This window comes from Canis lupus, chromosome 5, assembly GCF_011100685.1.
Source record: "Canis lupus familiaris isolate Mischka breed German Shepherd chromosome 5, alternate assembly UU_Cfam_GSD_1.0, whole genome shotgun sequence".
Classification (NCBI taxonomy): Eukaryota; Metazoa; Chordata; class Mammalia; order Carnivora; family Canidae; genus Canis; species Canis lupus.
Genome location: NC_049226.1, coordinates 76,612,147 through 76,640,005, shown reverse-complemented (window position 1 = coordinate 76,640,005; position 27,859 = coordinate 76,612,147). Strand labels below are relative to the sequence as shown.

General features: G+C 37.7%; 1 protein-coding gene and 2 pseudogenes across 1 annotated transcript in view; 2 read left to right on the top strand and 1 right to left on the bottom strand.

Moving 5' to 3' along the window:
- GLG1 (golgi glycoprotein 1) overlaps positions 1 to 27,859 on the bottom strand; it is a 147,939-nt gene that overhangs the window by 103,192 nt on the left and 16,888 nt on the right. The gene's annotated exons all lie outside the window — the stretch shown is intronic.
- LOC119874964 lies at positions 9,908 to 10,196 on the top strand (annotated as a pseudogene).
- Positions 18,104 to 18,980, top strand: LOC119871950 (annotated as a pseudogene).

Sequence of the window (27,859 nt, the reverse complement as noted above, 5' to 3'; positions counted from 1 at the left end):
TTTCCTACTTCATGTGGCTTTTATCATTAAAAATAATCTCTTTACCATCTTGAAGCTTTCTGCAGTTTTAGAGCTGTGTAAGACACAACTCTCTCCTCCTTAATACTTTATCCTCTTTAACCTCTATCCTCTCTTAGTTTTAGACAGTGACACAAGATTATGTATCAACTTGACTAGGCCAAAGGGTACCCAGATATTTGGTCAAACATTATTCTATCCAGGATTTAGTCATTCTACCTCCTTAGCCTCTGTGTTCTCTAATGACTTTGAGAGTTTTTAGGTAGCCTGGTCAAACTATCCTTCAATTTAAGTTTATGTGATATTTGCAACTATCCTTCAATTTAAGTTTATGTGATATTTTTCTCAGAGCTTATAAGTTTTGGAGAGGAATTGCCATTCTCAACACATCATATCAAAGGGATAAAGGATATAAATATGACATCATCGATGATGCAACTTTGATCACCTGGTTAAGGGAGTGTCTGCCAGGCTTCTGCACTGTAAAATGACTCCCATCCACCTTCCCACAGCCTACTCTTTGGAAGCAATTAACTAATAACTAAGTTCAGCCCATACTGAAGGGGAAATGGCGAGTTAAGCTCTATCTCTACAGGGAGAAGTATCTATATAAATTATCTGCTATTCCATACAGATTTGTCTCTTCTCTCCATTTATTTGTTTAATACAATTAATTTCTGTCCCAAGTCAGTTTTCCTTTCTACCACGAATGGCATCTGCATTGAGCAACCTCCTTATACCCAAAGGGACTGTGGATTTACCTTTGATTCCTTTTACTTTTGCATGTCCCATATCTTACTAACAAGCTCTCCCAAGTCATCATTTTTCACTGTTATTCAGACTTAGTCGATCTCTTTTTCTTCTGTTATTCCTTTAATCCAGGCCATCCTCACTTTCTAGATGATTTAAATAAGCCTGAGCAGGTCTTTTTTTTTTTTTTCTTCCATGTGTTCTTGTGCTCCAATCTGCCTTTCATGTCACAGTCATACTGTATGAGACAGAAATGTCTGCAGAGGCAGAAACAGTATTTCTGACTCTGGTTTTGTACATAGAATATAGAAAGTGAATAAATATTTGCTAGGAAGTAGAAAATACAACAAAATTTTTCTCCACCACAGTTTAGTCTTCATGCTAGGAAATAAAAAACAGTCTAGGGCAGCCATGGTGGCTCAGTGGTTTAGTGTCACCTTCAACCCAGAGCATGATCCTGGAGACCTGGGATCAAGTCCCATGTCAGGCTCCCTGCATGGAGCCTGCTTCTCTCTCTACCTGTGTCTCTGCCTCTCTCTCTCTCTCTCTCTCTCTCTCTGTCTCTCATGAATAAATGGATAAAATCTTAAAAAAAAAAAAAGAAATATTTATTTTTTTAAAAGATTTTATTTATTTATTTGACAGAGCGAGAGATGGAGCACAAGCAGGGGGAACAGCAGGAAAAGAGAGGGAGAAACAGGCCCCCCAATGAGCAGGGAGCGTGATGTGATGCAGGGCTCGATCCCAGGACCCCGGGATCACGACCTGAGCCGAAGGCAGATGCTTAACCGACTGAGCCACCCAGGTGCCCCCAAAAGAAATATTTATATGTCATTTTAAACCTAACACATATTCCTAAGATGTGAATGAAAAATACATAAAATCACAGGAAGAATGTAAATGTCAGATAAGAAAATATTTAAAGTATTCCAAAACAATAACTAAGAAGCTAAGGAAAGAAAACATCTTTGCCTCAAAAAAGAAGTAGGGAGTCTAAGAATCCAGACTCCTCAATAGTCTTCCAAAACCTAGTATTCTGAACTTTCCATAGGAGAAAATCTTGACTAAAATGACATACTAAACTGGTGCAGTCACTCTGGAAAACTGTGTGGAGGTTCCTCAAACAGTTAAAAATAGACCTGCCCTACGACCCAGCAATTGCACTGTTGGGGATTTACCCCAAAGATACAAATGCAATGAAACGCCGGGACACCTGCACCCCGATGTTTATAGCAGCAATGGCCACGATAGCCAAACTGTGGAAGGAGCCTCGGTGTCCAACGAAAGATGAATGGATAAAGAAGATGTGGTTTATGTATACAATGGAATATTACTCAGCTATTAGAAATGACAAATACCCACCATTTGCTTCAACGTGGATGGAACTGGAGGGTATTATGCTGAGTGAAATAAGTTAGTCAGAGAAGGACAACCATTATATGTTCTCATTCATTTGGGGAATATAAATAATAGTGAAAGGGAATATGAGGGAAGGGAGAAGAAATGTGTGGGAAATATCAGAAAGGGAGACAGAACGTAAAGACTGCTAACTCTGGGAAACGAACTAGGGGTGGTAGAAGGGGAGAAGGGCGGGGGGTGGGAATGAATGGGTGACGGGCACTGGGGGTTATTCTGTATGTTAGTAAATTGAACACCAATAAAAAATAAATTAAAAAAATAAAAAATAAAAAAAAAATAAAATGACATACTATACCACAGGGACCCAATCCTGTCTCTTGACCTGCAAGCAGGAGATAATGTAGTAATGGTTTGCCAACTATTTAACACAAGAAATAAAGGATGGTAGGACAAAAGGGGGGGGGGGCAGGGAAGGGGACAGTGTTTATTTTTGCTGAGGAAATAAAGTGTGAGCTCCCCAAATGTCATTTACTTTTCCTTGCTTTTATAAAATGCTAATAACATTTCTGACTGGAAAGGGTTTTAAATTCTTATTTTTAATATAGAGATATGATTGCATAGAGGTTAAAAACTGTTTAAATCAGCAAAACACTAAAACTTCGTTATTAACAAGTTCTCAAATTTATTGTTGAGGACTGATTAACAGCTGAGAGTTATAATTCATTGTATGAAACAAGAGCACTGGACTCCTGGACTTGCCTTTCAGATGGAGAGAATTTTTTGTCTCCTTTGTTTTTCAGTGGAAAGAACACAGTAAGTCACCTGTATTTTGAACATCTCCCTCATCTCTAGCCTAGCTCAGAGTGGTTCAGTGGTGTTTGTGATGCCAGCTCTTCAGAATGAGAAATTAAGAGAAGTGACAGGTATCTCTGTAGTATTCTAATGAAGAAAGTGAAGTAAAAACATTACAGTCTCCTAGGACATAGGACTGATCCTGGATTTGGGTCACCTCAGAAATTAAAACTCCCAAAGACAAAAATCACTGCTTCTAATATTCAAATCCTATTACACACAGTGAGCTCCTGCTTGTCTCTCCCACTTTTAATCCTACTCTGTTCCAGCACTTCAGGTGGGACTTCATTCTTGGGAAGGTAAATCAAATGATTTCAATTTCAAACTATACATGTAACATTCCTAAGTGTTTTAGGGACTTAGTGATAAACAAACATTTGCAAATAATGCTGGCACAGATGGAGTAGGGATAAGAGCTACTTTGGCTACCTCACCGCCAGTTAGAGGCTATGAAGGAAGCCAATCCAGAAGCAGAGGGAAGAGAAAAATAAAAACAGCTAAGAGCTGAGCTCTAATATCTAGCTAAGCCCGAAGCCAGTGTTCTTCCTTATTATAGTTATATGAAGCAAATTCTCTTTTTAGCTTAACCTAGTATGGATAGGGCTTCCTGTTACCACAAAAGAATCATAACCCCTAACTGATTTAGTGAGGAACATGTACTTCTTACTTAAATCTCACTTGGATAAAACAAAGATGAAGGAAACATTAGAATAATGTTATTATCTTTGGTCTAGCCCATGTTTATTTAAAGTAGTAATGACAACACAGAAAAAGTCTTTTTTCCAAATACAACCGCATTTCTTTAAAAATAAAGAGACAGTAAATGCTAAGTGCAATGAAGTCACTCAGTCAAGTTTAAGATGATACAGGAAAAAGAAACAGAGTACTTTTAAGACATTAAAGCATATTACTCTACAGTCTGTTTATTCTGAAGAACAACTTCTAATTTTCCAAAAGTAACATGACATACTTTGGTATCACTTATTTTCTAATCACCATGGGATCTCTCTGCCTTCTAAATTACATTCTTCAGTAAGGCCTAAAAGAGTTACTAAATTTTCACCTGCTTATTTGAAGTCTCATCTACTTTTTAATGGGCAGATGGCAAACTACTAAGTTTATATCTTAATATTACACAAATTCTAGTAACAGATCTCTGGCTAAACCTATATAATGCTGAAATCCCACACGATATCTGCAATGATAGTCTCATAGCAGAACAAATCACATGAGTTTTGTAGGACTATTAAAAATAAAACGTCTCAAAAAATAAAAAAATAAAAAAATAAAACGTCTCTCTGGAAGACCCAGAAGCTGATGACATCTAAGTACCCCTGGAAAGAAGTCATCATGTTTGTTTCGTTGGAGATAGGTCTGTGAAATGAAACTAACAAAAAAAACAGTTTTGTGCCTGCTGGTTGTTGATGCAGCAACTACTATAAAGATGCAAGAGTTAGGAGAAAAACAAAAAAAAAAAGTATTAAAAAGACAAGTACAGGAACAGAAGTGGGGCTGGATCACTGATGTAAAAATGTGGTAAAATGTTCATAGCTGGGACGCCTGGGTGGCTCAGAGGTTGAGCATCTGCCTTCAGTTCAGGGCGTGATCCCAGGATCCAGGATCCAGTCCCACATCGGGCTCCCTGCAGGGAGCCTGCTTCTCCCTCTGCCTGTGTCTCTGCCTCTGTGTGTGTGTCTCTCATGAATATATAAAAAGTATTTATAGCCTAGGGACATCTGGGTGGCTCAGAGGTTGAGCATCTGCCGTTGGTTCAGGGCATGATCCCGGAGTCCCGGGATCGAGTTCCGCATCCGGCTTCCGACATGGAACCTGCTTCTCCTTCTGCCTAGGTCTCTGCCTCTCTCTGTGTGTCTCTCATGAATAAATAAATAAAATATTTTTTTAATGTTTATAATCTAATAAATATTAACACACTCAATTTTTCAACTCATAGCATTGTGAATTATTCAATGTTTGGAATAACTCCAACTTGACTTATAGTGACTATCTAGGCTGACAATGATCCTCAACATAATTAATTCACTGTGCAAAATGTAAACATCAGTATTGACTTTAATGCATAATAAACTAAAACATGTTACAAGGCACACAGAGTTGTCAAATCACATAAAGGGCAAAAATTTCACTCCTTATGGCACAACTACATTAATTAATTTCTTCTTTTGCCTTTGTCAATTGCAAGATTCAATATAACTGTGAACATAAATTCCTGCTCTTAAGCTTCTATTCACCACACCAATTTGATCTACTTTCTGCCATGTCTCTGACGCACTGCTCTAAACCATTTATTTTGCTGCTCAAGAAAAGACATCTAATTTGAGACTACCAAAGCCAAGAATCATAGCAACAGCCTACTATAAATTACTAAAATATATGACCTTCCTATAATACTTAAATACCTTAATTCCTAGCTTGTATAGTCAAGAGCAACATAATAAACCACATTCTATTTTTTTAAAGATTTTATTTATTTATTCACGAGAGATACACAGAGAGAGGCAGAGACACAGGCAGAGGGAGAAGCAGACTCCCTATAGGGAGGCTGATGTGGGACTCAATCCCAGGACCCCAGGATCATGACCTGAGCCAAAGGCAGATGCTCAACCACTGAGCCACCCAAGCACCCATAAACCACATTCTTAAAGAGGAGTAGCAAGCAAAGCTCCTTGTTAAGTGTTTAGAAAAAACTTGTCATTTCCCTGGCTATACCAGTGTGTAAATGTAACAGAAAATAACTGGGTATGAAAGACCTGTTTGTTTTTAGTGGAAGGGAAAAAGTCTTTAGGAAACAAAATAATTAGATATCTAGACATCCTTTCACATCTCACCTGTCAATTTAGACTGGAGAATGTCAAATTACAATTGCTTTGCTACATATAAGGTAATTTAGAAAAATAGCTCATTGTAAAAAACAAACAAAAAACAACCTTGAACTCTAAAATAAATATAGATAAATAAAATAAAAAATTACTAGAGTAAGCTTCCTTCAAAATAAGGTTAATATGAGTCGAACCTTAGGGGTGCCTTGGTGGCACAGTTAAGCGTCTGACTCTCAGTTTTGGTTCAGGTCGTGATCTTAGGGTCATTAGATTAAGCCTCATGTGGACTCTGTCCTCTGCATGGAGTCTGCCTAAGATTCTTTCTCCCTTTGCCTCTGCCCCTCCCCCCCTACTGTGTGTACATGCACACGTGCACTCTCTCTCTTAAATAGATCTTTTTTTAAAAAAAAGTTGAACCTTACATTTCCACTAGGCATGTCACAACTCATGAGTATGGGGTGGGTCATATTCTGTCATCCAGGCACTATAGCAGCCATTAATAAGGGTTTTGGTAATATTTTTTTTTTCATACCAAGCCTCAATTTTCCATACTGGTAAGCACAACCACAAATATATTTGTCCAACTCAAAAGCCCCAAAGATAACAAAAATATTTGGTTTCATCCTTTTATTAACTGAAGAAAATCAAGTTTTTGTCTGATGTGCGTGTTTAAACTGAAATGAGGGATCCCTGCGTGGCTGAGCGGTTTGGCGCCTGCCTTTGGCCTGGGGCGTGATCCTGGAGACCTGGGATCGATTCCCGCATGGGGCTCCCTGCCTTGAGCCTGTTTCTCCCTCTGCCTGTGTCTCTCTGCCTCTCCTCTGTGTCTCTCATGAATAAATAAAATCTTTAAAAAAAATAAATAAAATAAACTGAAATGAACATTATACCAAATGATTTTTTAACTTTTAAAATTTAAATTCAATTTGCCATCATTTAGTATTACACTCAATGCTCATCACATCACATGCCCTCTTTAACGCCCATCACTCAGGTATCCCATCCTGCCACTCACCTCCCGCCTTCAGCAACCCTCAGTTTGTTTCCCAAAATTAAGAGTCTCTCATGATTTGTCTTCCTCTCTGATTTTTCCCCATTGTTTCCCCTCCTTCCTTATGGTCCCCTTCACTATTTCTTATATTCCACATATGAATGAAATCATATAATTGTCTTTCTCTGATTAACATTTCACTCAGCATAATAAACCCCCAGTTCCATCTACGATGAGGTAAATGGTATTCACTCAATGGTTTTAAGGACTCTTGGACTCTCGCTCCTAAAATGTGACCCCCCACCTATTTAATTCTTATAGTTCTACAAATATCTTCTATTTGCTTAATCAATAGTATCCTAAACCTAGTATACATGTAAACTAATAGGGAAGCTTTAAAAAAAAAAAAAAAAAAAAAGACATGGTAATCCATTTCTTGTAATGGTGGTTTGGATTATTTGGAATGACCCTCAAATTATAATCAACTAAAAATGGTGAAAGATTAAAAAATCTTAAAAGCAACTAACAGATAATAACAATATTATAGATATTGTCAAGCCATTGCTGAAAGGGGGATACCCAAAAACAGGAGAACTCAAAATCTATTTTTGCCTTGAAGAGTCTTGCTAAACTGATCAAAATGGGGCCTCCTTTTTTGAAGGGCTATGTGGGCAGAAACAAAGATCTGCCCAAGGTGGAAAGTCTAATAAGAGATGTTCCTCCTTTAAGTTGGAATCTCAAAAGGCTACACTTTTAGGAAAAACTACAAGTAAACCATCCCTTCCACAGATTTGCATTGTCTGGCCATTTCAGAAAACCTCAAGACTATGAAAATGACTTAAGGTGGTCCTGGACTGGCAGGGGTCAGAACTGCCTGACAGAAGCAAATAAAAATCCTTTTCTGAAAAACAGCACTTTTATCTTAGGCACCAAATCATTCCTACAAATAATTTCCCAAAAGACAATGAGTGACATACAGTAAAAATAAACATACTACAAAATAAGACATGTTGAATGAGAACAGAAAGACAAACATATCTTTAAAAATTTCAGTTACCAGAACTATTTGACAGAGATAACAGAACAATCCTAATTGCTATACTTAACCTTCAGAATACTAGGAAAAATATTAAGTAAATGATTATTTACTATTTTTATATTACTTTATGAAGAATTTAGGGCAGAATATGGTAAAAGCAGAAAACTTTACTAGAAATCTTAATATTCTTTTAACACAGTACACCCAAATAGTTATTCTATATTTTCCTAGGTTTGAAAGTATACATAGCTAGCTATTTATCAGCTAAAGTATAAATAGCTAGCTATTTATCAGCTGTCAATGACAAACCCAGAACACATCCATCTTGTAAATACTGATCTCAGATTTTTTTCTTAAAGATTTTATTTACTTATTCATGAGAGAGACACGCAGAGAGAGAGGCAGAGACAGGCAGAAGGAGAAGCAGGATTGCACTGGGCTCCTCCTTGCTGGGGGAGCCCAATGCAGGATTCAATCCCAGGACCCTAGGATCACGACCTGAGCCAAAGGCAGACACACTCAACCACTGAGCTACCCAGGTGTCCCTGATCTCAGATTTCAAATACATCTCTAACAGATTCCAGTTTATCATTACTTGTGCTGCTTTTTTTTTTTTTTAAGATTTTATTTATTCATGAGAGAGAGAGGGGCAGAGACACAGGCAGAGGGAGAAGCAGGCTCCATGCAAGGAGTCCGACACGGGACTTAATCCCTGGTCTCCAGGATTGCACCCTGGGCCAAAGGCAGGTGCCAAACCACAAGCCACCCAGGGATCCCCAGCATCTGACTCTTGATTTCAGCTCTGGTCATGATCTCAGTGTTTTGAGATGGAGCCCTGCATTGGGCTCTGCACTCCACATGAAGTCTGCTTGAGATTCTCTCTTCCTCTTCCTCTGCCCCTCCCCCATTCACATATGTGTGCTCTCTCAATAAATAAAATCTTTAAAAAAAAGTGTGATATTGGCAAACACATAGATATATAGACAATGAATCTATGCATGCATTAAAACACAAGACTGCATGCACACGCACACATGAAAGTGAATTTTACTGCATGTAAATTATATTTTAATAAAAAAGGGAAAAAATGATGAACTACAGTAATTTAGTTGTTTTTTTTTTTTTAATTTTTATTTATTTATGATAGTCACACAGAGAGAGGAGAGAGGCTGAGACACAGGCAGAGGGAGAAGCAGGCTCCATGCACCGGGAGCCCGACGTGGGATTCGATCCCGAGTCCCCAGGATCGCGCCCTGGGCCAAAGGCAGGTGCCAAACCGCTGCGCCACCCAGGGATCCCCAGTTGTTTTTTTTTTTTTTAAGATTTTATTTGTTTATTGGGATCCCTGGGTGGCGCAGTGGTTTGGCGCCTGCCTTTGGCCCAGGGCGCGGTCCTGGAGACCCGGGATCGAGTCCCACGTCGGGCCCCCGGTGTATGGAGCCTGCTTCTCCCTCTGCCTGTGTCTCTGCCTCTCTCTCTCTCTCTGTGTGTGTGACTATCATAAATAAATAAAAATTAAAAAAAAAAAAGATTTTATTTGTTTATTAATGAAAGACACAGAGGAAGGGATAGAGACATAGGCAGAGAGAGAAGCAGGTTTCATGTAGGAAGCCCAATGTGGGACATGATCCCAGGATCATGCCCTGAGCCAAAGGCAGACAGATGCTCAACTGCTGAGCAACCCAGGTGTCCCAGTAATTAGTTTTAAAAAGAGTAGCAAAGAGGGATGCCTAGGTGGCTCAGTCAGCTAAGCAACTGCCTTTAGCTCAGGCCATGGTCTCGAGGTCCTGGGATCAAGCCCTCCTCAGTAGGGAGTCTGCTTGTCCCTCTCTCTGTACCCTCTCCCCTAACTTGTGCTCTCTCTCAAATTCTTTAAAAAAAAAAAAAAAAAAAAAAAGTAGAGTTAAGCAGCTGGATATAATAGAAGAACAAATTCGTAAACTAGAAGGTAAGTCAAACAAATTATTCAGAATGTAGCAAGAAGTGGAAATTAATTAATGCAGAGCCTTACACCGCAGCAGCGGTTGAAGAACAGCCACCATAGTTCTGTGATGATCCATGGCCACAGGCCTCAAGAAGGGCCACACAACCCAAAACATGAGCCAGCTGAGGCACAGCCACCACCGTGGACACCTCACCATGCACACCAAATTCCTAAGGGACATGATCGGAGAGTTATGTGGCTTTGCTCATACAAGGAGACTACCTTAGAGCTGTTCGAATCTCCAAGGACAAGTATGCCCTCAAGATCATCAAGAAAAGTGGACACACATCCATGCCAAGAGAAAGCAAACAGGAACTGAGTGAAGTCCTGGCTGCCAAGAGGAAAGCAGCTGCCAAAGACTGAGCCCTCTCCCCACTCTGTATATAATAAAACCCTCACAGAAATAAATAAACATAGGAAAACAGCAAGAAAAAGAAGTTTTCTGTTAAGTGAAGTTCTAAAAGAAGAACAGAAAGAGTGGGACAGAGGCAGATAATGGCTAAGAATTTTCCAGAATGGATGAAAGACACTAAATCAAAAGAAATTCAATAAAGCCAAATAAAAGGAAATTCACACCTAGACAAATTATAATGAATGAGAAAACACAAAGAATATCTGAAAAGAAGCCACAGGAACTGACTGCTCAATAGCACAACAGTGAAAGTCAAAAGACAGTGGAAAGAAGAAAGTGTGCTAAAAAGAAAAAATATTCCAACCTAAAATTCTATATACTGTAATAGATTTTTTTAAGCCATAAATCTCTCCCATTTCTTTACACACACTCCACACTCCTTTAAATATGACATCGCCACCCTTCCCATTGAGAAATGGAGTCTTAATTCCTCTACTCTTTGGAATCTTGGCCACTGGTCTTGCTCTCCTTTGCTCTGACATCAGCAAATATGAGCTTGAAAAATGCTTGTGCATTGGAACTTGCCATTTCTATAGCAGAACAGCAGACATATGACTGCCCAGCCCCCAGCTGACCTGACAAGTGACTACAGATGAATAAGCTGAGCTGATACGATGTAGACCAGAGACAAGCCATCTCACTGAGCCCTGCCCAAACTGCTAACCTACAGATACATGGGGAACCAGTTGTTGTTTTTCAGTCACTGACTTTGGGATGGTCTGTTACCCAGAAATAGATAATTGATACCTAGACCTAACAAAAATATCTTTTAAGAACAGGGTAGAATAAAGACCTTTCCAGACAGACAAAACCTGACAGCTGGCCACCAGAAGACCCTCACTAAAGGAAGGATGTACTGAAGAATGTACTGTAGGCAGAGCGAAAGTGGTCCCAGATGGAAGATCAAAGATGCAAGAAGGCATGAGGAGTAAAGAAGGGGCTAAGTACATGGGTAAATCTATAAAAATAATGCTGTTGTAATACAGTAATAGAATGAAAAAAATTTACTACCAGCTGCTTTTGTAATACAATAACTAAAAAATTTCAATGTCAGCAACCACTCCCAGACATTCTGATTTAATTTACCTGAGATATCCAGGTACTGATAGTTTAAAATCACCCCAGGTTGCAACTACAGCTTGAATCACTAACTTAAATTAAAAAATGTAATGCCTGTATATTTAAAGTTGGCATTAATTCCAACTTCCTTTCCACTGCTATTTGGATTGCCTTTTTTTTGAATTATTGACTTCTGATTTTTCTTCTGAAATAAGATTTTAAAAACATACTCTCTCTGTTAATACAAAGGGGCTCACATTAGGAGATACTTAAGGTCTTAAAACAATTACTGTGTTAATTTCTTTTTTTAAGATTTTAGTTATTTATTCATGAGAGACAAACACAGAGAGGTAGAGACAGAGGCAGAGGGAGAAGCAGGCTCCTTGCAGGGAGCCCGATGTGGGACTCGATCCTAGGACTCTAAGACCACGCCGCTGCCAATTTTCCATCAACAGATATTACTATAAGGTGTTCCCAGTTACAAGCATTCAAGAAAGTCTTAGCTAAGGCTAAAGCTAAAAAGGTTTTCTAGTTAATGTTCTTCTACAGTCTCTTTAGCAAAATAGTAGCTAATATTAAAGACCAGCCCCAGGCCATCTGCAACCAGTAACAGATCAGAATAGTATGCTATTCAAAACACTCTATGTTAACTGTTCATTTTCCTAAATTGTTCTGTTGACTAGATATGGTTGATGGTGCTTTGATCTAAATCAATACACCAATCTCAGAATTAAAATAACTCTCAAAGCAAACCCTTAAATGATGAAAGATTTCCAAAATAATGAATTATGGCCTAACAGCAAATTAAGAAGGGGTGGAATTAACATAAGGAATAAGAAAACGAAGCACTTAAGAGATATTATCAATGAGTAGAATATACAAAAGCCATACCGTATTGATTTTAAGATGCACCATTATTTCATCTATCACTGGAGGAAAAAACTCTGCCAATCATAACTATGTCATGGAATTTAAGATGGATCCTGATTTCAAGATGTTAAGGTGAAAAATAAAAAGTACACTTTACAGTCAATAAAATATGATAAATAACAAAGCATTATAACCAGGTAACCATGGGATTTTTGCCAGAAGCTGTCTACTGTATTAAAACTCTCAGCCGGGCAGCCCCGGTGGCGCAGCGGTTCAGCGCCGCCTGCAGCCCAGGGCGTGATCCTGGAGACCCCGGATCGAGTCCCACGTCAGGCTCTCTGCATGGAGCCTGCTTCTCCTCTGCCTGTGTCTCTGCCTCTCTCTCTCTCTCTCTCTCTCTCTGTGTCTCTCATGAAAAAATAAATAAAATCTTAATTAATTTAATTAGTTAATATAAAATGTAAAAACTATTCTTCCCTCCAAAAACATAAAAAAAAACAGGCTGTGAGCTGGTGAGCTGGGTTTGGCCCATGGGCTATAGATTGCTAATTTCTAGTCTAAGATATAAATGGGCATAAATGGGTGCTTCATAAAACAGGGATGCTGAGGAAATGAGAACAGATCTACTCCAGATTTTAATTTAACAGGTTTCCAAAATGTTTTAACAAGAACTAAGCCAAAAATATCAATTAAGCTTAGGGAAGAAAAATTTTACTTTTTATTCTCTTCATTTAAAAATATAATTTTGGGGATGCCTGGATGGCTCAGTGGTTGAGCATCTGCCTTTGGCTCAGGGCATAATCCTGGGGTCCTTGGGATCGAGTCCCTAATCAGGCTCCCTGCAAGGAGCCTGCTTCTCCCTCTGCCTATGTCTCTGCCTCTCTCTGCCCCTCCCCCTCTCTGTGTCTCTCATGAATAAATAAAATCTTTTTTAAAAAAATCTAATCTTTGACAAGTTTCTGTTTATTTATGCATAGGAACCTAAATGAGTGGCTGAAGAACTATTTCGTATTTTTACTTCTCGGAGAAACCAAGTCTAATTCAGGAAAATAGACACTGAGATCTTATTGAGGTCAAATCATTTTTTCTAATGACTTCTATCATACTCTATACATAGGACCCAACCCTCCACAACCCTGGGCTTCAATAAAAATGCACAAAAAATAACTTTCAGAGGATTATCCTATTCACTTTGCAAAGAGCAAAGCCTATACATACAGGCTCTGATAAACATCAAAAAAGAGAAATTAATCTCTAAAATCAGGAAAATGCCAAGGCTAACACAACAACTTTTGTATTAGGGCTGCCCAATATGTATTTGCTTATAAAAGGAAGAATATATTCACTGGTGAGTTTTATATAAATGATGTTTTCAAGAGTTATTAAAAGAAATTTTAAAATTGAATACCAATTCAGAAAAATCTGTCAAACTATACCCATAGCTGTTTCTATGTAGATGAAAGTATTTCCCAATTTAAAAACTACCATTCACACAAATTTTAAGTAAACCTATTCTGATAAGTTGTTTGAATCACAAAGGAAATCCCCAAAGGTAGACTCTAGAAACGTTTTTTTTTTCTTTAAAATTTTATTTATTTATTCATGAGAGACACAGAGAGAGAGGCAGAGACATAGGCAGACAGAGAAGCAGGCCCTATGCAGGGAGCCGGATGCGGGACTGGATCCCGGGACTCCAGGATCACGCCCTGGGTGGAAGGCAGACGCTCAGCCACCCAGGTGTCCCTCTAGAAATGTTTTCTAACAAAGACCTTTGTTTGCAAAGTTAAGTTTACTTGTCCAGCAGTGCAAAATAAACACAGCTCATACACTGTAATCTGTAATAAGAATCTCAAATACAATGATGAAAATTGTAAAATACCAAACTAAGGGTATCACATGTCATACTCTTAAGTATTCTGACTTCACACCAAAACATTCTTATAGCAAGAACTTAGATTTGTTCCCTGTTCTCTGTTAAAACAGAAAGAATGAATAAAACACAACTTTTAGGTTGGTTTTTTTGTTTGCTTTTGTTTTTTTAACCAATCAGATCTAAGTAGCAACGAGTTTGATCTCTCTTTAAAAAAACTGTTTACTTATATGAGTATGTTGATGATTCATGATTGATGAATCAGAGACAAAAAGGAAATGGACCAAAATTGATCTCATTAAAGTAGGTAAAAGCTTTCTGCAGAAGTCAGCCAATTAATGCCATATGCTACAGCTACAGACTTGTCTGAATACTGTCTCTGGTGCAGCAGAGTCTACATCATTTATATAAAACTCACCAATGAATTTATTTTTCCTTTTATAATCAAGTACAAACTGGGCAGCACTAATACAAAAGATGTTGCTTTAGCTTTGTAGGATTTCTTGCTCTATGAAGTTCAATTTCAGAGTAAATACTGTGAAGTGTGTTTTATAAAGACTAAATGTAAATCATTTGTAAGAAATCAATAATGTGTAATATTTTTACAAAACCAAAAGACAGCATAAGTATTCTACTTAAAAATTAAATAAATGCAAGAATAAAGAGCTAAAAGAGCTAAAAGTGGGAAGTGCTAAAATAGATTACCATTTTCTATTATAAACCTGGTAGCACTCTGACTTCTACAACCATGTATTAAAACTATGTATGGGGATCCCTGGGTGGCGCAGCGGTTTGGCGCCTGCCTTTGGCCCAGGGCGCGATCCCGGAGACCCGGGATCGAATCCCACATCGGGCTCCCGGTGCATGGAGCCTGCTTCTCCCTCTGCCTGTGTCTCTGCCTCTCTCTCTCTCTCTCTCTGTGACTATCATAAATAAATAAATAAAAATTAAAAAAAAAAAAATAAAACTATGTATGTATTACTCCAATAATCATATGCCTGCCAGGACGTATGGTGTCTATGCGAATATGTGAGCATTTTCTGAACTTGTATTCCTATTCTGCTGTGTTATGGTTCAGTACAAAAAATTACCTAGTCTAGAGATAACAGTTTGGTTTTGTTTTCTTAAATTCTTCCCAAATACCATTTACATAGATTATCTTGAGTCCTCCAGTTAGAATAAGATTTAAGAAAAGACCTTTGAAACAATTTTTCATCTTACAAGGCATTTAAGTAATATTTAACTAGTTAAAAATAGGTAAATGTATTCTGGTCCTGAAAGTTCTATGTTAAGAGTTAGCTCTTAATAATCCCCATAAATGCAATGGGATCCTGAATCAGAGGGTTCAAGGCTGCCCCAGTATTAGTTGAGTACTAACAACATAACCATGATTTGAGAAATTAAATGCACGAACTATTTTAAAAACTCAAGAGATCTTTATGTAAAGGTATTAGCATAACACTTCCAAAATAGCTGAAGCTAATGCTGCACTATTTTTTAAAAACACAGACCTAAATGAAAGGCTACTAAAGATGCTAAATCAAAGAACTAAATTGAAAACATTGCTCTTAGTACAGATAAAAAAAATCCCAGTGAGGCTTTTCTAGGCCTATCTGAATAACAGGAGATCTAAGAGTTGGGTAAAAGAAAAGCAACAGTTCAACACAGAAAAGTCCTTGAGAAACAAAGCCATATTAACAATAAATGCTGTGATGGTTTTGTTTTTTAAATCAAGCACCGATTTTTAAAACTTTAAGTCTTGTTAATATATGTCTAGATTTTTTTCTAACAAGTATGTACTTGTAATATGTACTTCATATTACTTGCAGAGATATACATGACAATCTTTCCCCAAAAATTACAACTAAGAACTAATTAAGAAAAATAATTATGAAATAGTATATAATGTTTTGTGACTTAAAGTGAGTTAATGAACTTGAACATAACTTCCTGAGATAGGAGAGTCTTCCTGGTTCAAATTTTCTGCGTGTTTAGCTTCTAAAGCAATTCAGATAGTGAGATTTTTCAGCCAGTTTACATCACCCAGTAGCAGTACTTGGGAGTCATCTATTAATAGGTTTTTGAAAAATTAACTGCTTGTGAACAATAAATTGTACAAAACTTCAAAAAATTTTAATTTGCTTTGGAACTTATATTCTGATGCTGCAGTAACAAAAGCCAACAAAATGGCACTTCTAGAAACAGTACCTCCAACAATATAAAAATACATTAAATACAGGGCATTTCAGGGTAGAATTGTTCCTAACTGTGAAATATGGGAAATAACTTTTATACTCATGTATAGGAAAGTGGCTGAATAAACAATGGAAGATCTCTATGAATTGATTTAAAGTGATTTCCAAGATATAATGTTAAATGAAAAAATGCAAAGTGCAAAAAAAAAAAAGAAAAAAGAAAAAATGCAAAGTGCAAAAGAGATCAACTATGCTAACTTTTGGGTAAGAATGAAGGAAAAACAAGAAAATACACAGTATCTGCTCACTTGTACATAAACAAAGTATAAATTATAAACAGACTGGCTACCCAGAGAATGTGCAGCAATGAATGGAGGGATGGGAATGGGATAAAAGGCATAGCAGGAAGGCAATTCAGAATGTTTTTTTTTAAGATTTTTTAAAAATTTATTTGATAAAAAGGGAGGGAGAGAGAACATGAGCAGGGGGAAGGGCAGAGGGAGAGGGAGAAGTAGACTCCCCACTGAGCAGGGAGCATGAGATGTGGGGCTCAATTCCAGAACCCTGAGATCATGACCTGATCTGCCAAAAGGCAGATGCTTAACCAACTGAGCCATCCAAGTGCCCCTAAAACCATGTTATTTTTACGGACTCAAAGTTTTTAAAGTAAGACTGAAGGATGGCAAAAATGCAATTAAAAGAAGAAAAAAAAAAAATAAAGAGTGCCTGGGTGGTTCAGTCTGTTAGGTGCCCCACCCTTGATTTTGGCTCAGGTTGTGATCTCAGGGTCATGAGATGGATGGAACTCTGCATCAGGCTCTGTGCTGAGTGTGAAGCCTGTTTAAAATTCTCTCTCCCTCTCCTTCTGCCCCTGCTCCCTCTCTCCCAAAAGGGAAGGGAAGACGAAAGAGAGGAGAGAAAGGGAAGGGGAAGGAAAGAAAATTAACCTAACTATATTTCAAATGAGCATAATCATGAAGAATAGAGAAGTAAAGAGGAGGGAGATAACTTTAAAGGTTCATGAAGGGGATCCCTGGGTGTTTCAGCGGTTTAGCGCCTGCCTTTGGCCCAGGGCACGATCCTGGAGTCCCGGGATCGAGTCCCACATCGGGCTCCCGGCATGGAGCCTGCTTCCCCCTCCTCCTGTGTCTCTGCCTCTCTCTCTCTCATAAATAAATAAATAAATAAATAAATAAATAAATAAATAAATAAATAAATCTTAAAAAAAAAGGTTCATGAAAACAGTATTCTGACTATATATACTCAGTCTAATGACAAAAAGAGCTGTAAACAAATACTGAATCCCAGGAGGTTTGTTTTCTCACAATGGCATAGCTTAGCATTCTAAAATTATTTTAAGTCTATTACAGATTCAGCAAATAAATAAATAACTTGATAATAGGAACCACGTTTTCCTAATATCCTATTATGTGACAGAAGGAAATTATAAACGTGGAAAAGGAGAAAGCTAGAATGAATCCTGTGGTATCAGAGGCATTGATATGAAAAAAAATCACTTTTTAACATGTGTGTCTATATATACAGATATGATTAGATGTCTATGTGTATATACACACACATATGGATATGTATATGTACATACGAATGTATTTATGTAAATACAAACACACACACATACACTTTTCTTGCTTTGCCTGCTGAAGCAATAACTTCAGAAGCAATGAGCACACCTAGCACCTGAATCTTGGCTTCTAAATATCATTCTCCACTAAAAGGAAAGAAAATTCCTTGGAGAAGTGAGTGATTGCAGGGCTAGAACTAGAAAAGTGTAAGAGAGCCTAGAAAACTTCTGGCTTCTGGGCCAATATATAAAGTGCTTTGAAACCATCACTCCCGACTCCAGGTAAAGATGGCGGAGCGCGGTTACAGCTTTTCGCTGACTACATTCAGCCCATCTGGTAAACTTGTCCAGACTGAATATGCTTTGGCTGCTGTAGCTGGAGGAGCCCCTTCAGTGGGAATTAAAGCTGCAAATGGTGTGGTATTAGCAACTGAGAAGAAACAGAAATCTATTCTGTATGATGAGTGAGGTGTCCACAAAGTAGAACCAATTAACCAAGCACACAGGCCTGGTGTATAGTGACATGGGCCCAGATTACAGAGTGCTTGTGCACAGAGCTCAAAAACTTGCTCAGCAATACTATCTTGTTTACCAAGAACCCATTTCCACAGCTCAGCTGGTACAGAGAGTAGCTTCAGTGATGCAAGAATACACTCAATCAGGTGGTGTTCATCCATTTGGAGTTTCCCTACTAATTTGTGGTTGGAATGAGGGGCGACCTTACTTATTTCAGTCAGATCCATCTGGAGCTTACTTTGCCTGGAAAGCCACAGCAATGGGAAAGAACTATGTGAATGGGAAGACTTTCCTTGAGAAAAGATATAATGAAGACCTGGAACTTGAAGATGCCATTCATACAGCCATATTAACCCTAAAGGAAAGCTTTGAAGGGCAAATGACAGAAGACAACATAGAGGTTGGAATCTGCAATGAAGCTGGATTCAGAAGGCTCACTCCAACTGAAGTTAAGGATTACTTGGCTGCCATAGCATAATAACCAAGTGACTGAAAAATCTGGAATTTCAGATAATCCCTCTACTTAAACATGTTTAAAGTATGTTTTATTTTGCAGACTTTTTGCATACTTATTTCTACATGGTTTAATGGACTGATGTTTTTAAAATGATACTTATAAATCATAATAAACTGTTAAATCCAAAAAAAAAAAAAACAAAATAAAACAAAACAATAACAATAAAAAGAAACCATCACTCTCATCACTCCCATCCTCACAAGAAAAGATGAACTAACTATAAATTAACTCTTCTTAGATCCAGAAGAGAACTCAAGTCATAGGGCAAACTCTTGCCAAAAATTGGAGAGACAAGCAAATACGGAGAATCACAGCTTACTGGATGCTAAAACCCAGAAGAAAACCATCGCTGGAGCCAGCATCCAGAGGAACATAGCAATTGTAACTGACAATTGCTCCAGGCTAGGTGTGGTCAAGCTTGAGGTCAAAAACTCAGGGGAATGAATGATTTTAAAAGGAAACTAAGTAAACAATTTCATTTACAATAACATCAAAAAAACACATAGGAATAAATTTAACCAAAGAGGAGAAAGACTTGTACATTGAAAACCACGAAACATTCTGGAAAGAAAGTAAAGACACAGATAAGTGGGAAGATATCCCATGTACATGGGTTGGAAGACAATATTGCCAATACCACCAAAAAGATTTACAATTAAATGCAATCCCTATTAAAATCTAAGTAATGCTTTTTGAAAAATCCATCCAAAAATTCATATAGAATCTCAAGGGACCCTGAATAGTCAAAACAATCTTTTTTAAAAATTTTCATTTATTTATTCATAGAGACAGAGAGAGACAGAGAGAGAGAGAGAGAGGCAGAGACACAGGCAGAGGGAGAAGCAGGCTCCAGGCAGGGAGCCCGACGCGGGACTTGATCCCCAGGTCTCCAGGATCACGCCTTGGACCAAAGGTGGCGCTAAACCGCTGAGCCACCAGGGCCGCCCCAAAACAATCTTGAACAAAGTTTGAGCTCTCTTACATTTATTGATTTCAAAACTAATTACAAAGCTACAATAGTTAAAACTGTGGTGCTAGCATAAAGACACATAGACCAATGGAACAGAGTAAAGAGCCCAGAAATAAACTTTAGCATATATGATCAAATGACTTTAAACAAAGATGGCAAGACCATTCAATGGGGAAAGGACAGAATTTCCAACAAATGGTATTAGAAAAACTGGATATCCTCATGCAAAAGAATAAAGCTGTACACTTACCCTATAGCAAGTACAAAATTTAACTCAAAATGGATCCAAGACCTAAATGTAAGAGCTAAAACTGCAAACTCTTAGAAGAGAGGACAGGCAAAGTTTATAACACTGAATTTGTCAATGATTTCTTGGCTATGACACCAAAAGCACACACAACAACAAAAACAGATAAACCGGATTACATCAGAATTAAAAAACTGTGCATCAAAGTATACAATCAACAGAGTGAAAAGGCAACCTGTGGGATGAGAGAAAATACTTGCAAATCATTTATGTGATAAGAGGTTAATATCAAGAACACATAACAAACTCCTACAACTCAATAACAAAAAACCCAACTAATAATGAGGAAAGTACCTGAATAAACAATTCTCCAAAGGAGGTATACAGATGGCCAATAAACACATGAAAATGCCTGACAAAACTAATCATTAGGGAAATGCAAATCTAAACCACAGTAAGATATCGCTTCACATCCATTAGAATGGATGTTTTTAAAAATGAAAAAAAAAGAAAACGGAAAATAATAAGTGTTGGAGAGGGTGTGGAGAAATTGGAACTCTGTGCACTGCTGGTGGTAATGTAAAATGGTGCCATTACTATGGAAAACAGTATGCCCATTCATCAAAAAAATGAAAATAAAATTACCTTATGATCTAGCAATTCCACTTCTGACTATATATCCAAAGGAATTGAAAGCAAGGTCTCAGATACTATTACACACATGTTCCTAGCAATATGATTCACAATAGCCAAAAGGCAGAAGCAACACAAAGTGTTTAATAGATGAATGGATAAACACTAGGTGTTGTAAAAATGTAATGATTATTCAGCCTTAAAAAATAAGGAAATTCTGTTACATGCCAAACACGGATGAACCTTAAAGACATTAACGCTAAGAGAAATAGGCCAGACACAAAAGGACAAATATTCTATGATTCTACTTATAAGAGGCACGAGGCACTACAGGAGTAAAATTCAGAGACATAAAGAATGGTGGTTGCCAGAGGCTGGAGGGAGGCAGAATGGGGAGTTAGGGAGTTTCAGTTAGGGATGATTAAAAGTTCTGAAGATGGACGGCAGTGATTGATAGCTTAATAACAATGTAAATGTATTTAGTCTATTCTGAATTGAACACTTAAAAATAGTTAAAACGCTAAATTCTATTTGTATGTATTTTATCACAATAAAAAAAATGGGGAAAAATGGATGGCATAGTTTTAGGTTGTTCTTGAACTTGTACGCTGCTGGTACGACAATAAAACAAATAGGGGGAAATAAATAAATAAAATAAAAAACAAACAAATAAATAAAACAAATAGGGGGCTCTTGGGTACTCAGTCGTTATCAGACTCTTGATTTCAGCTCAGGTCATGATCTTAAGTTTTGAGATTGAGCCCTGTGACAGACTCTGCGATGAGCATGGAGCCTGCTTAGTAATCTCTCTTTCTCCCTCCTTCTGCCCCCACCCTCACACTCACACACACACTCTCTCTCTAAACAAACAAAAAACAGGATAGATGTCAAGTTTGAAAATAAACTATACAAAACAAGATACTCCTTGTTTGCATTAGTGGCAGAGAAAATAATTTTCCAATTACTCACAGCCAGTAAAAAAAATTACTTTGTTTTTCCACTAAGGATTTATTGAGCATGTAAAGAGGCACTGGTCTAGGAACTGGGAATGCAACATTGTGTTGCTGCAAGCAAGCACATATACTCAAGAGCCCAAGAAGTCAGGTGTTGTACAAAGAAACAAAATCAGATGGGAATCCCTGGGTGACTCAGTGGTTTAGCACCCATCTTAGTGCCTGCCTTCAGCCCAGGGCGTGATCCTGGAGTCCTGGGATGGAGTCCCACATCGGGCTCCCTGCATGGAGTCTGCTTCTCCCTCTGCTTCTGCCTCTTTCTCTCTGTGTCTCTCGTGAATTTAAAAAAAAAAAAAAAAAAAAATATATATATATATATATATATTTAAAAAATCAGGTGACATACTGATAAACTTCAGGTATTATACAATGTAGTGACAAACTTCTGTCATTTCTTGGCTTTTTGGCTAAGATCAGGTGTGAAAAACTTCTAGTTAAATCCAGAATGTTCACTTTTTTTTTTTTTAAGATTTTATTTATTTATTCACGAGAGACAGAGAGACAGGTAGAGACATAAGCAGAGGGAGGAGTAGCAGGCTCCATGCAGGGAGCCCGATGTGAGATTTGATCTTGGGATTCCAGGATCATGCCCTGAGTTGGAGGTAGACACTCAACCACTGAGCCAACCAAGTGTCCCCAGAATGTTCACTCAGTGATCCTGACATTTTGCATATCTGAAGCTACAATTCTTCTTTAGAGTAACTACTTATGGTCCTTTTCCCAAATATTCTGGACCTCCAGAATGGCATTTAAGTCATTTCTGATCTACCTTCCTAGAGGTCATCCAGGCTTACTAAACATTATTTGTGGGGCACAAAGCCCTAAGTGTTTGATTTCACCCCAATATTAATAAAACAACCCTGCAATATTAATTGACAGGGTTGACAATATAGAAAGCAATTACACAGTAATTTTGGACAACAGAGCTAAACATCTCTATTTACTTTTGCTGAAATTTGACTTCAGAATTAAGCAGTTCTGAGGAAGGAGAAAAGGACAAAAAGCAGAATAATCTTTACTCTGTGGATCACAGCAACCTGAGATGCCAACTCTCTTGGGAAATGGTAAGATTTGTGAAATTTAAATTTAAATGTAATTTAAGTTCTCCAAGAAAAAATAATACTAATAATAAATCAAGTTTTCTGTCACCAAACTATTTTGAATCTCCTCCCTTCCTTTCTTCCTTTGTATTTATATTCATCTTCTTCCTCCTCAGCATCTCCAATCCATCACTTTCTATTGGCTTCTTTTAAACTAAAATAGATTTCCTTAATCTTGAAAAATCTTTAACTGGAACATCCTCCCTTCCAGATAGTCTCACCTCTTACCACTATCAAACTCCTGAAATAGACTAAAATAGTTTCAAGTAGTTCAAATTTAGGTTCTATAGAAACTATTCTATCTCAATTTTACCAAAACTGTGCTCTTTTCTCAGTCATCAACCTTAACTATTATTCTATGTACCCTAGTGATTACTACTAACTCCTTTCAAATTTCCCTTTCCTTGGCTCCCACAACTAAAATTTCCCTCCTTGGCTTCCACAATTAAACTCTTCTAAATCTTCTTTTAACTGTCAACCACTCTTTCTGTTCCCTATAATTCCCTCCACAAGCCTCTTTCCAACCCTCAATTGTGAGCATTCTCCAGGCTCAGTCCTTGCAATCATACTCTTCTACTTACACATTCTTTAAGTGGCCTCAACCACTTTCATACCTCCAACTATAGTCTTTTAAGTTGAATAACTAAAACTTAGGTTCAGTTCAAGATTTTGTTCCAAATTTACAACCTCTTACTGGAAATTGCTTGAAATACCTGGCTGTCATTTCAAATTAAACACAAGCTAAGAATTATATATTCTTAGAGGTAGCCTAGCAGTTAAACTTTGACTTCTTGTCACCTGGTTAAACTCCACTCTTCCTTCAGCTCCATCATCATTTTCTCAGGAAAACATTTCCTGACTCTCTGAATAGCCAAATATTCACATATTTTCTTTCACAGCACTTATCATAGCTATAATTTTCCATTTATTTTGTGACTTGTGTGTATGTGATTCTTTAATGGCTACCTCTTTTCCACTAGATGGTAAGTTCCATAAGAGTAGGGATCATGTCTTTTCAGAGTGGGAGGTGAGGGGTATGATAATCACCATATTCCTATCATCTGTCATTAAGCTTGGGACATGGAGTAAATATATATCCAAGTTTGTCAAATGAACAAAAGCAATCTAAATTTTTCCTGAGTAATGAGTCTCCCATCAACCCCATTCCCATCTCCTACTACTCCACTATAGTCCAGGTCTTTACTTCATCGTTTAATTACAAAAGCAGCTCACTCAATGTGCTCTTTCAGATTTTCTTTACTTCAATCCACAATGCACACAAGAATAATTTCCTTAACTATTTTACCATGCGATGCCAATAATCTTCACTGACTTCCTATCTCTCTCAAAAACAATTCTAAACTAAGCAGACATTTCACTGAAGAGCTCAATTTGCCATAAACACTAATGTCAGCTACTCAAGGCAGCCCTTCCCACTGGTCATGGCTTTGAAAAACACTGATTCTTCTCTTGACTCTCCTTATTCTAAGTTCCTTGTAAACCACCACCAGTAATACTACCTTCAAATGTTACGATGAATTGCATCACAAATGCCTAACATTAATGAACCAAGTTTTGTTGGCAATAGATTTACAAACCATTTCCTAGGATGTGTTTCTTAGAAGATATGATTAACATCATTATTTATAACATTCTTATTGGTCATAGTTTCAGAAAAGTTTCATTTTTTAAATTTGTCCTTAAATTCTAATTATGATAGACTAAGAAAAGTCATGGCAAATTAAATTATACCATCTAAAACAACAGATGAAAACTAGTTCAGTATCAAAAAATCTAATAATATACCATTAAGAAACTGCATGTTTCCTTTTCAAAAAGTTATTTCTATACAAAATAAAATATACAAAACATATATCTAAAAATAAAAAGAAAGTAGACCATGATGTGTCACTATACTATGATACTAAAATCTTTATGAAATATAGTGTGTAACACAATACAGTGGCTTAGTTTCTCATTTTTTAATCCAATAATTTAAACTGTGTATTCCAATGGTAAGCATAATATTTTCCCCAGGTGGATCTTTCATAATATATACAGTTAAGATTTATAGAGAAAAAAAAAATCACCAAAATTTTTAAAGATTCTTTATTTTTAAAACTTACACTACCTTCTATGTGATTTAATTCCATGCTGGCATAATTTTATTCATGTTTCAATGCAAAGAACCTCCTGAACTAAAAAGCTGCTTCTTATTAAAGTTCTCTAGATTAAGATAAAAACAAACAAGAGGACATTAGACAGGCAGGTGCCACACCACTAGAAAACCACAAATATCACACAAAAATTTTGCAGGGAGAGGAATACTATCAAATAGTTTTGCTAAATTTACTGCTTTTAGAGAATGAAATGGACCTCAGTTCATGATTAAACACTACTAAAAACAAAACAAAAAACACTGTAACAGTCACACTCCTCTAACTTTATAAAATAAACCTATCCTCACATCATATCTAAATTCAAAAAAGACAATGGGAATTTTACCACAATTTTTTTTAAGATTTTATGTATTTATTCATGAGAGACACACAAAGAGAGGCAGAGACATAGGCAAAGGGAGCAGCAGGCTCCCTATGGGGAGCCTGATGTTGGACTTGATCCCAGGACTCTGGGATCACCACCTGAGCCAAAGGCAGACCCTCAACCACTGACCCACCCAGGTACCCCTACCACAAATTTTTAAAAAGAATTCCAATTTGGCTTTTCAAAAAGAAGTAAAAAAAGAATCCAACTGTTCTGTGTTTTAACACCAGTGTTACATTAAACCCAGAGATAATAGGTAATTTGCCCAAAATTGAAACGAAGGAAAAGGATTTAAGAATGATACCGGGGATCCCTGGGTGGCACAGTGGTTTAGCGCCTGCCTTTGGCCCAGGGCGCAATCCTGGAGACCCGGGATCAAATCCCATGTCGGGCTCCTGGTGCATGGAGCCTGCCTCTCCCTCTGCCTGTGTCTCTGCCTCTCTCTCTCTCTCTCTCTCTCTCTCTGTGTGTGACTATCATAAATAAATAAAAATTAAAAAAATAATAAATAAATAAAAGTAAAATAGTTTAAAAAAAAGAATGATACCGCAGCATAAATGTTTTTAAAAATGGTACTTAATGTAATTATTTTGGATAAAAGCTTAAAGCAAATACAGGCAAGAAGTCTAGGCCCTCAAGTTAAACCAAATAGTAAAGGCACCTCATAGCAAAAGGTCTCTATCACTAAGTTCTTACCATTAACCTTAGGTAAGGTTTTTAAAGCACAGGGGTGCCTGGGTGGCTCAGTCCATTAAGCAGCTCCTTAGGCTCAGGTCATGATCCTGGAGTCCCAGGATGGAACCTTGCCTCAGGCTTCCTGCTCAGCCGGGAGTCTACTTCTCCCTCTCTCTCTGCCTCCCCCCCACCCCACTCGTGTTTTTTCTCTTACTCGATCACTCTCTCTCTCTTTCTCTCTCAAATAAATAAATAAAATCTTTAAAAAATAAACACATGAATTTGTTTGCCTCAACAAGTAGTATCATTTCACAAGTATTCTAGTTTACAACCTAACCACATAATAAAGAAAAAATAAACAAGGACCCTATATTTTAAATGTCCTTCTGGGGGCAGCCCCGGTGGCACAGCGGTTTAGCGCCGCCTACAACCCAGGGTGTGATCCTGGAGACCCTGGATTGAGTCCCATGTCGGGCTCTCTGCACGGAGCCTGCCTCTCCCTCTGCCTGTGTCTCGCCTCTCATTCTCTCTCTGTGTCTCTATGAATAAATAAATAAAATCTTTTTAAAAAATAAATAAATAAATGTCCTTCTGGCAAAAAGGATTCATTACCAACAGCATTTTAACATATATCCAATTCTATTAAATTGACTCTTAGAAATCTCCAGGTTGGGGCGCCTGGTGGTTCAGCTGGTTGGGCATCTGAGTTTGACTTGGTTGTAATCCTGAGATACTGGGATTGAGCCCTGAATTGGGCTCCATGCTCAGCAGAGAACCTGCTTCTCCTTCTCCCTCTGCAGCTCTCCCTGCTTGTGCTCATGCTCTCTCTCTATCTCTCTCTCTCTCTCTCAGATAAATACATAAAGTCTTTAGGGGGAAAAAAAAACCCTCCAGCTAACAGCCAACTTCTGAACCCAAAAAATACAGGCACCGTACAGCAAGAGTAAACCTATGTCTAGACTTTAGCATTCAATGGAATTAATTTATCATCACAAAAGACTGGTCTCACTCAACCAATGGAGAAACAAAATAATGGAATTTTTTTTTTAAGATTTATTTATTCATGAGAGACACAGAGAGAGAGAGGCAGAGACATAGGCAGAGGCTCCTTGCAGGGAGTCTGATGCAGGACTCGATCCTGGATCCCGGGATCATGGCCTGAGATGAAGGCAGATGCTCAACCGCTGAGCCACCCAGGTGTCCCTGGAATTTTTTTAAGTAAACTAAACACAGACATTTCAAAAAGTTAACAACATCCTATACAAATTATTATTATTATGACTAAATTATTAAACAATTATTTTGGGTGATGGAGGATATGGGCTCAGGGTAACAATTATTCTCCATTTTTGCTATTCTACTTGCTATGTTCTAATTAACTTAAAGAATAAACCTATCACCATCTCAATGCAATCTATAAATCACCATCATATCGCATTGCTAAACTCTCAGTATAATAGCAAAAGTTCTAACATACATCAATTTGGCTTGCCATGCATAGCTGCAGGGTCTGCCATTCAGGAGAAAGCTTAATTTCTCAGGTTTGGTATATCTTTTTTTTTTTTTTTCTTTTTTTGAAGGTTTGGTGTATCTTAAAGCATCTGGAATTCCTTTTAGATTACATGAACTGATACTTACAATAATGGAAAGGACACATCCAGAAACAGACAACTGTAAAAAAAAATCTTTAGAAACTGAGGAAAAAAGGGAGTATCTGGGTGGCTTGGTTGGTTGACCGAGCAGCTCTTGGTTTTGGCTCAGGTCATGATCTCATGGGTCCTGGGATCAAGCCCAAAGTTGGGCTCTGCACTCAGCGGGGAGTC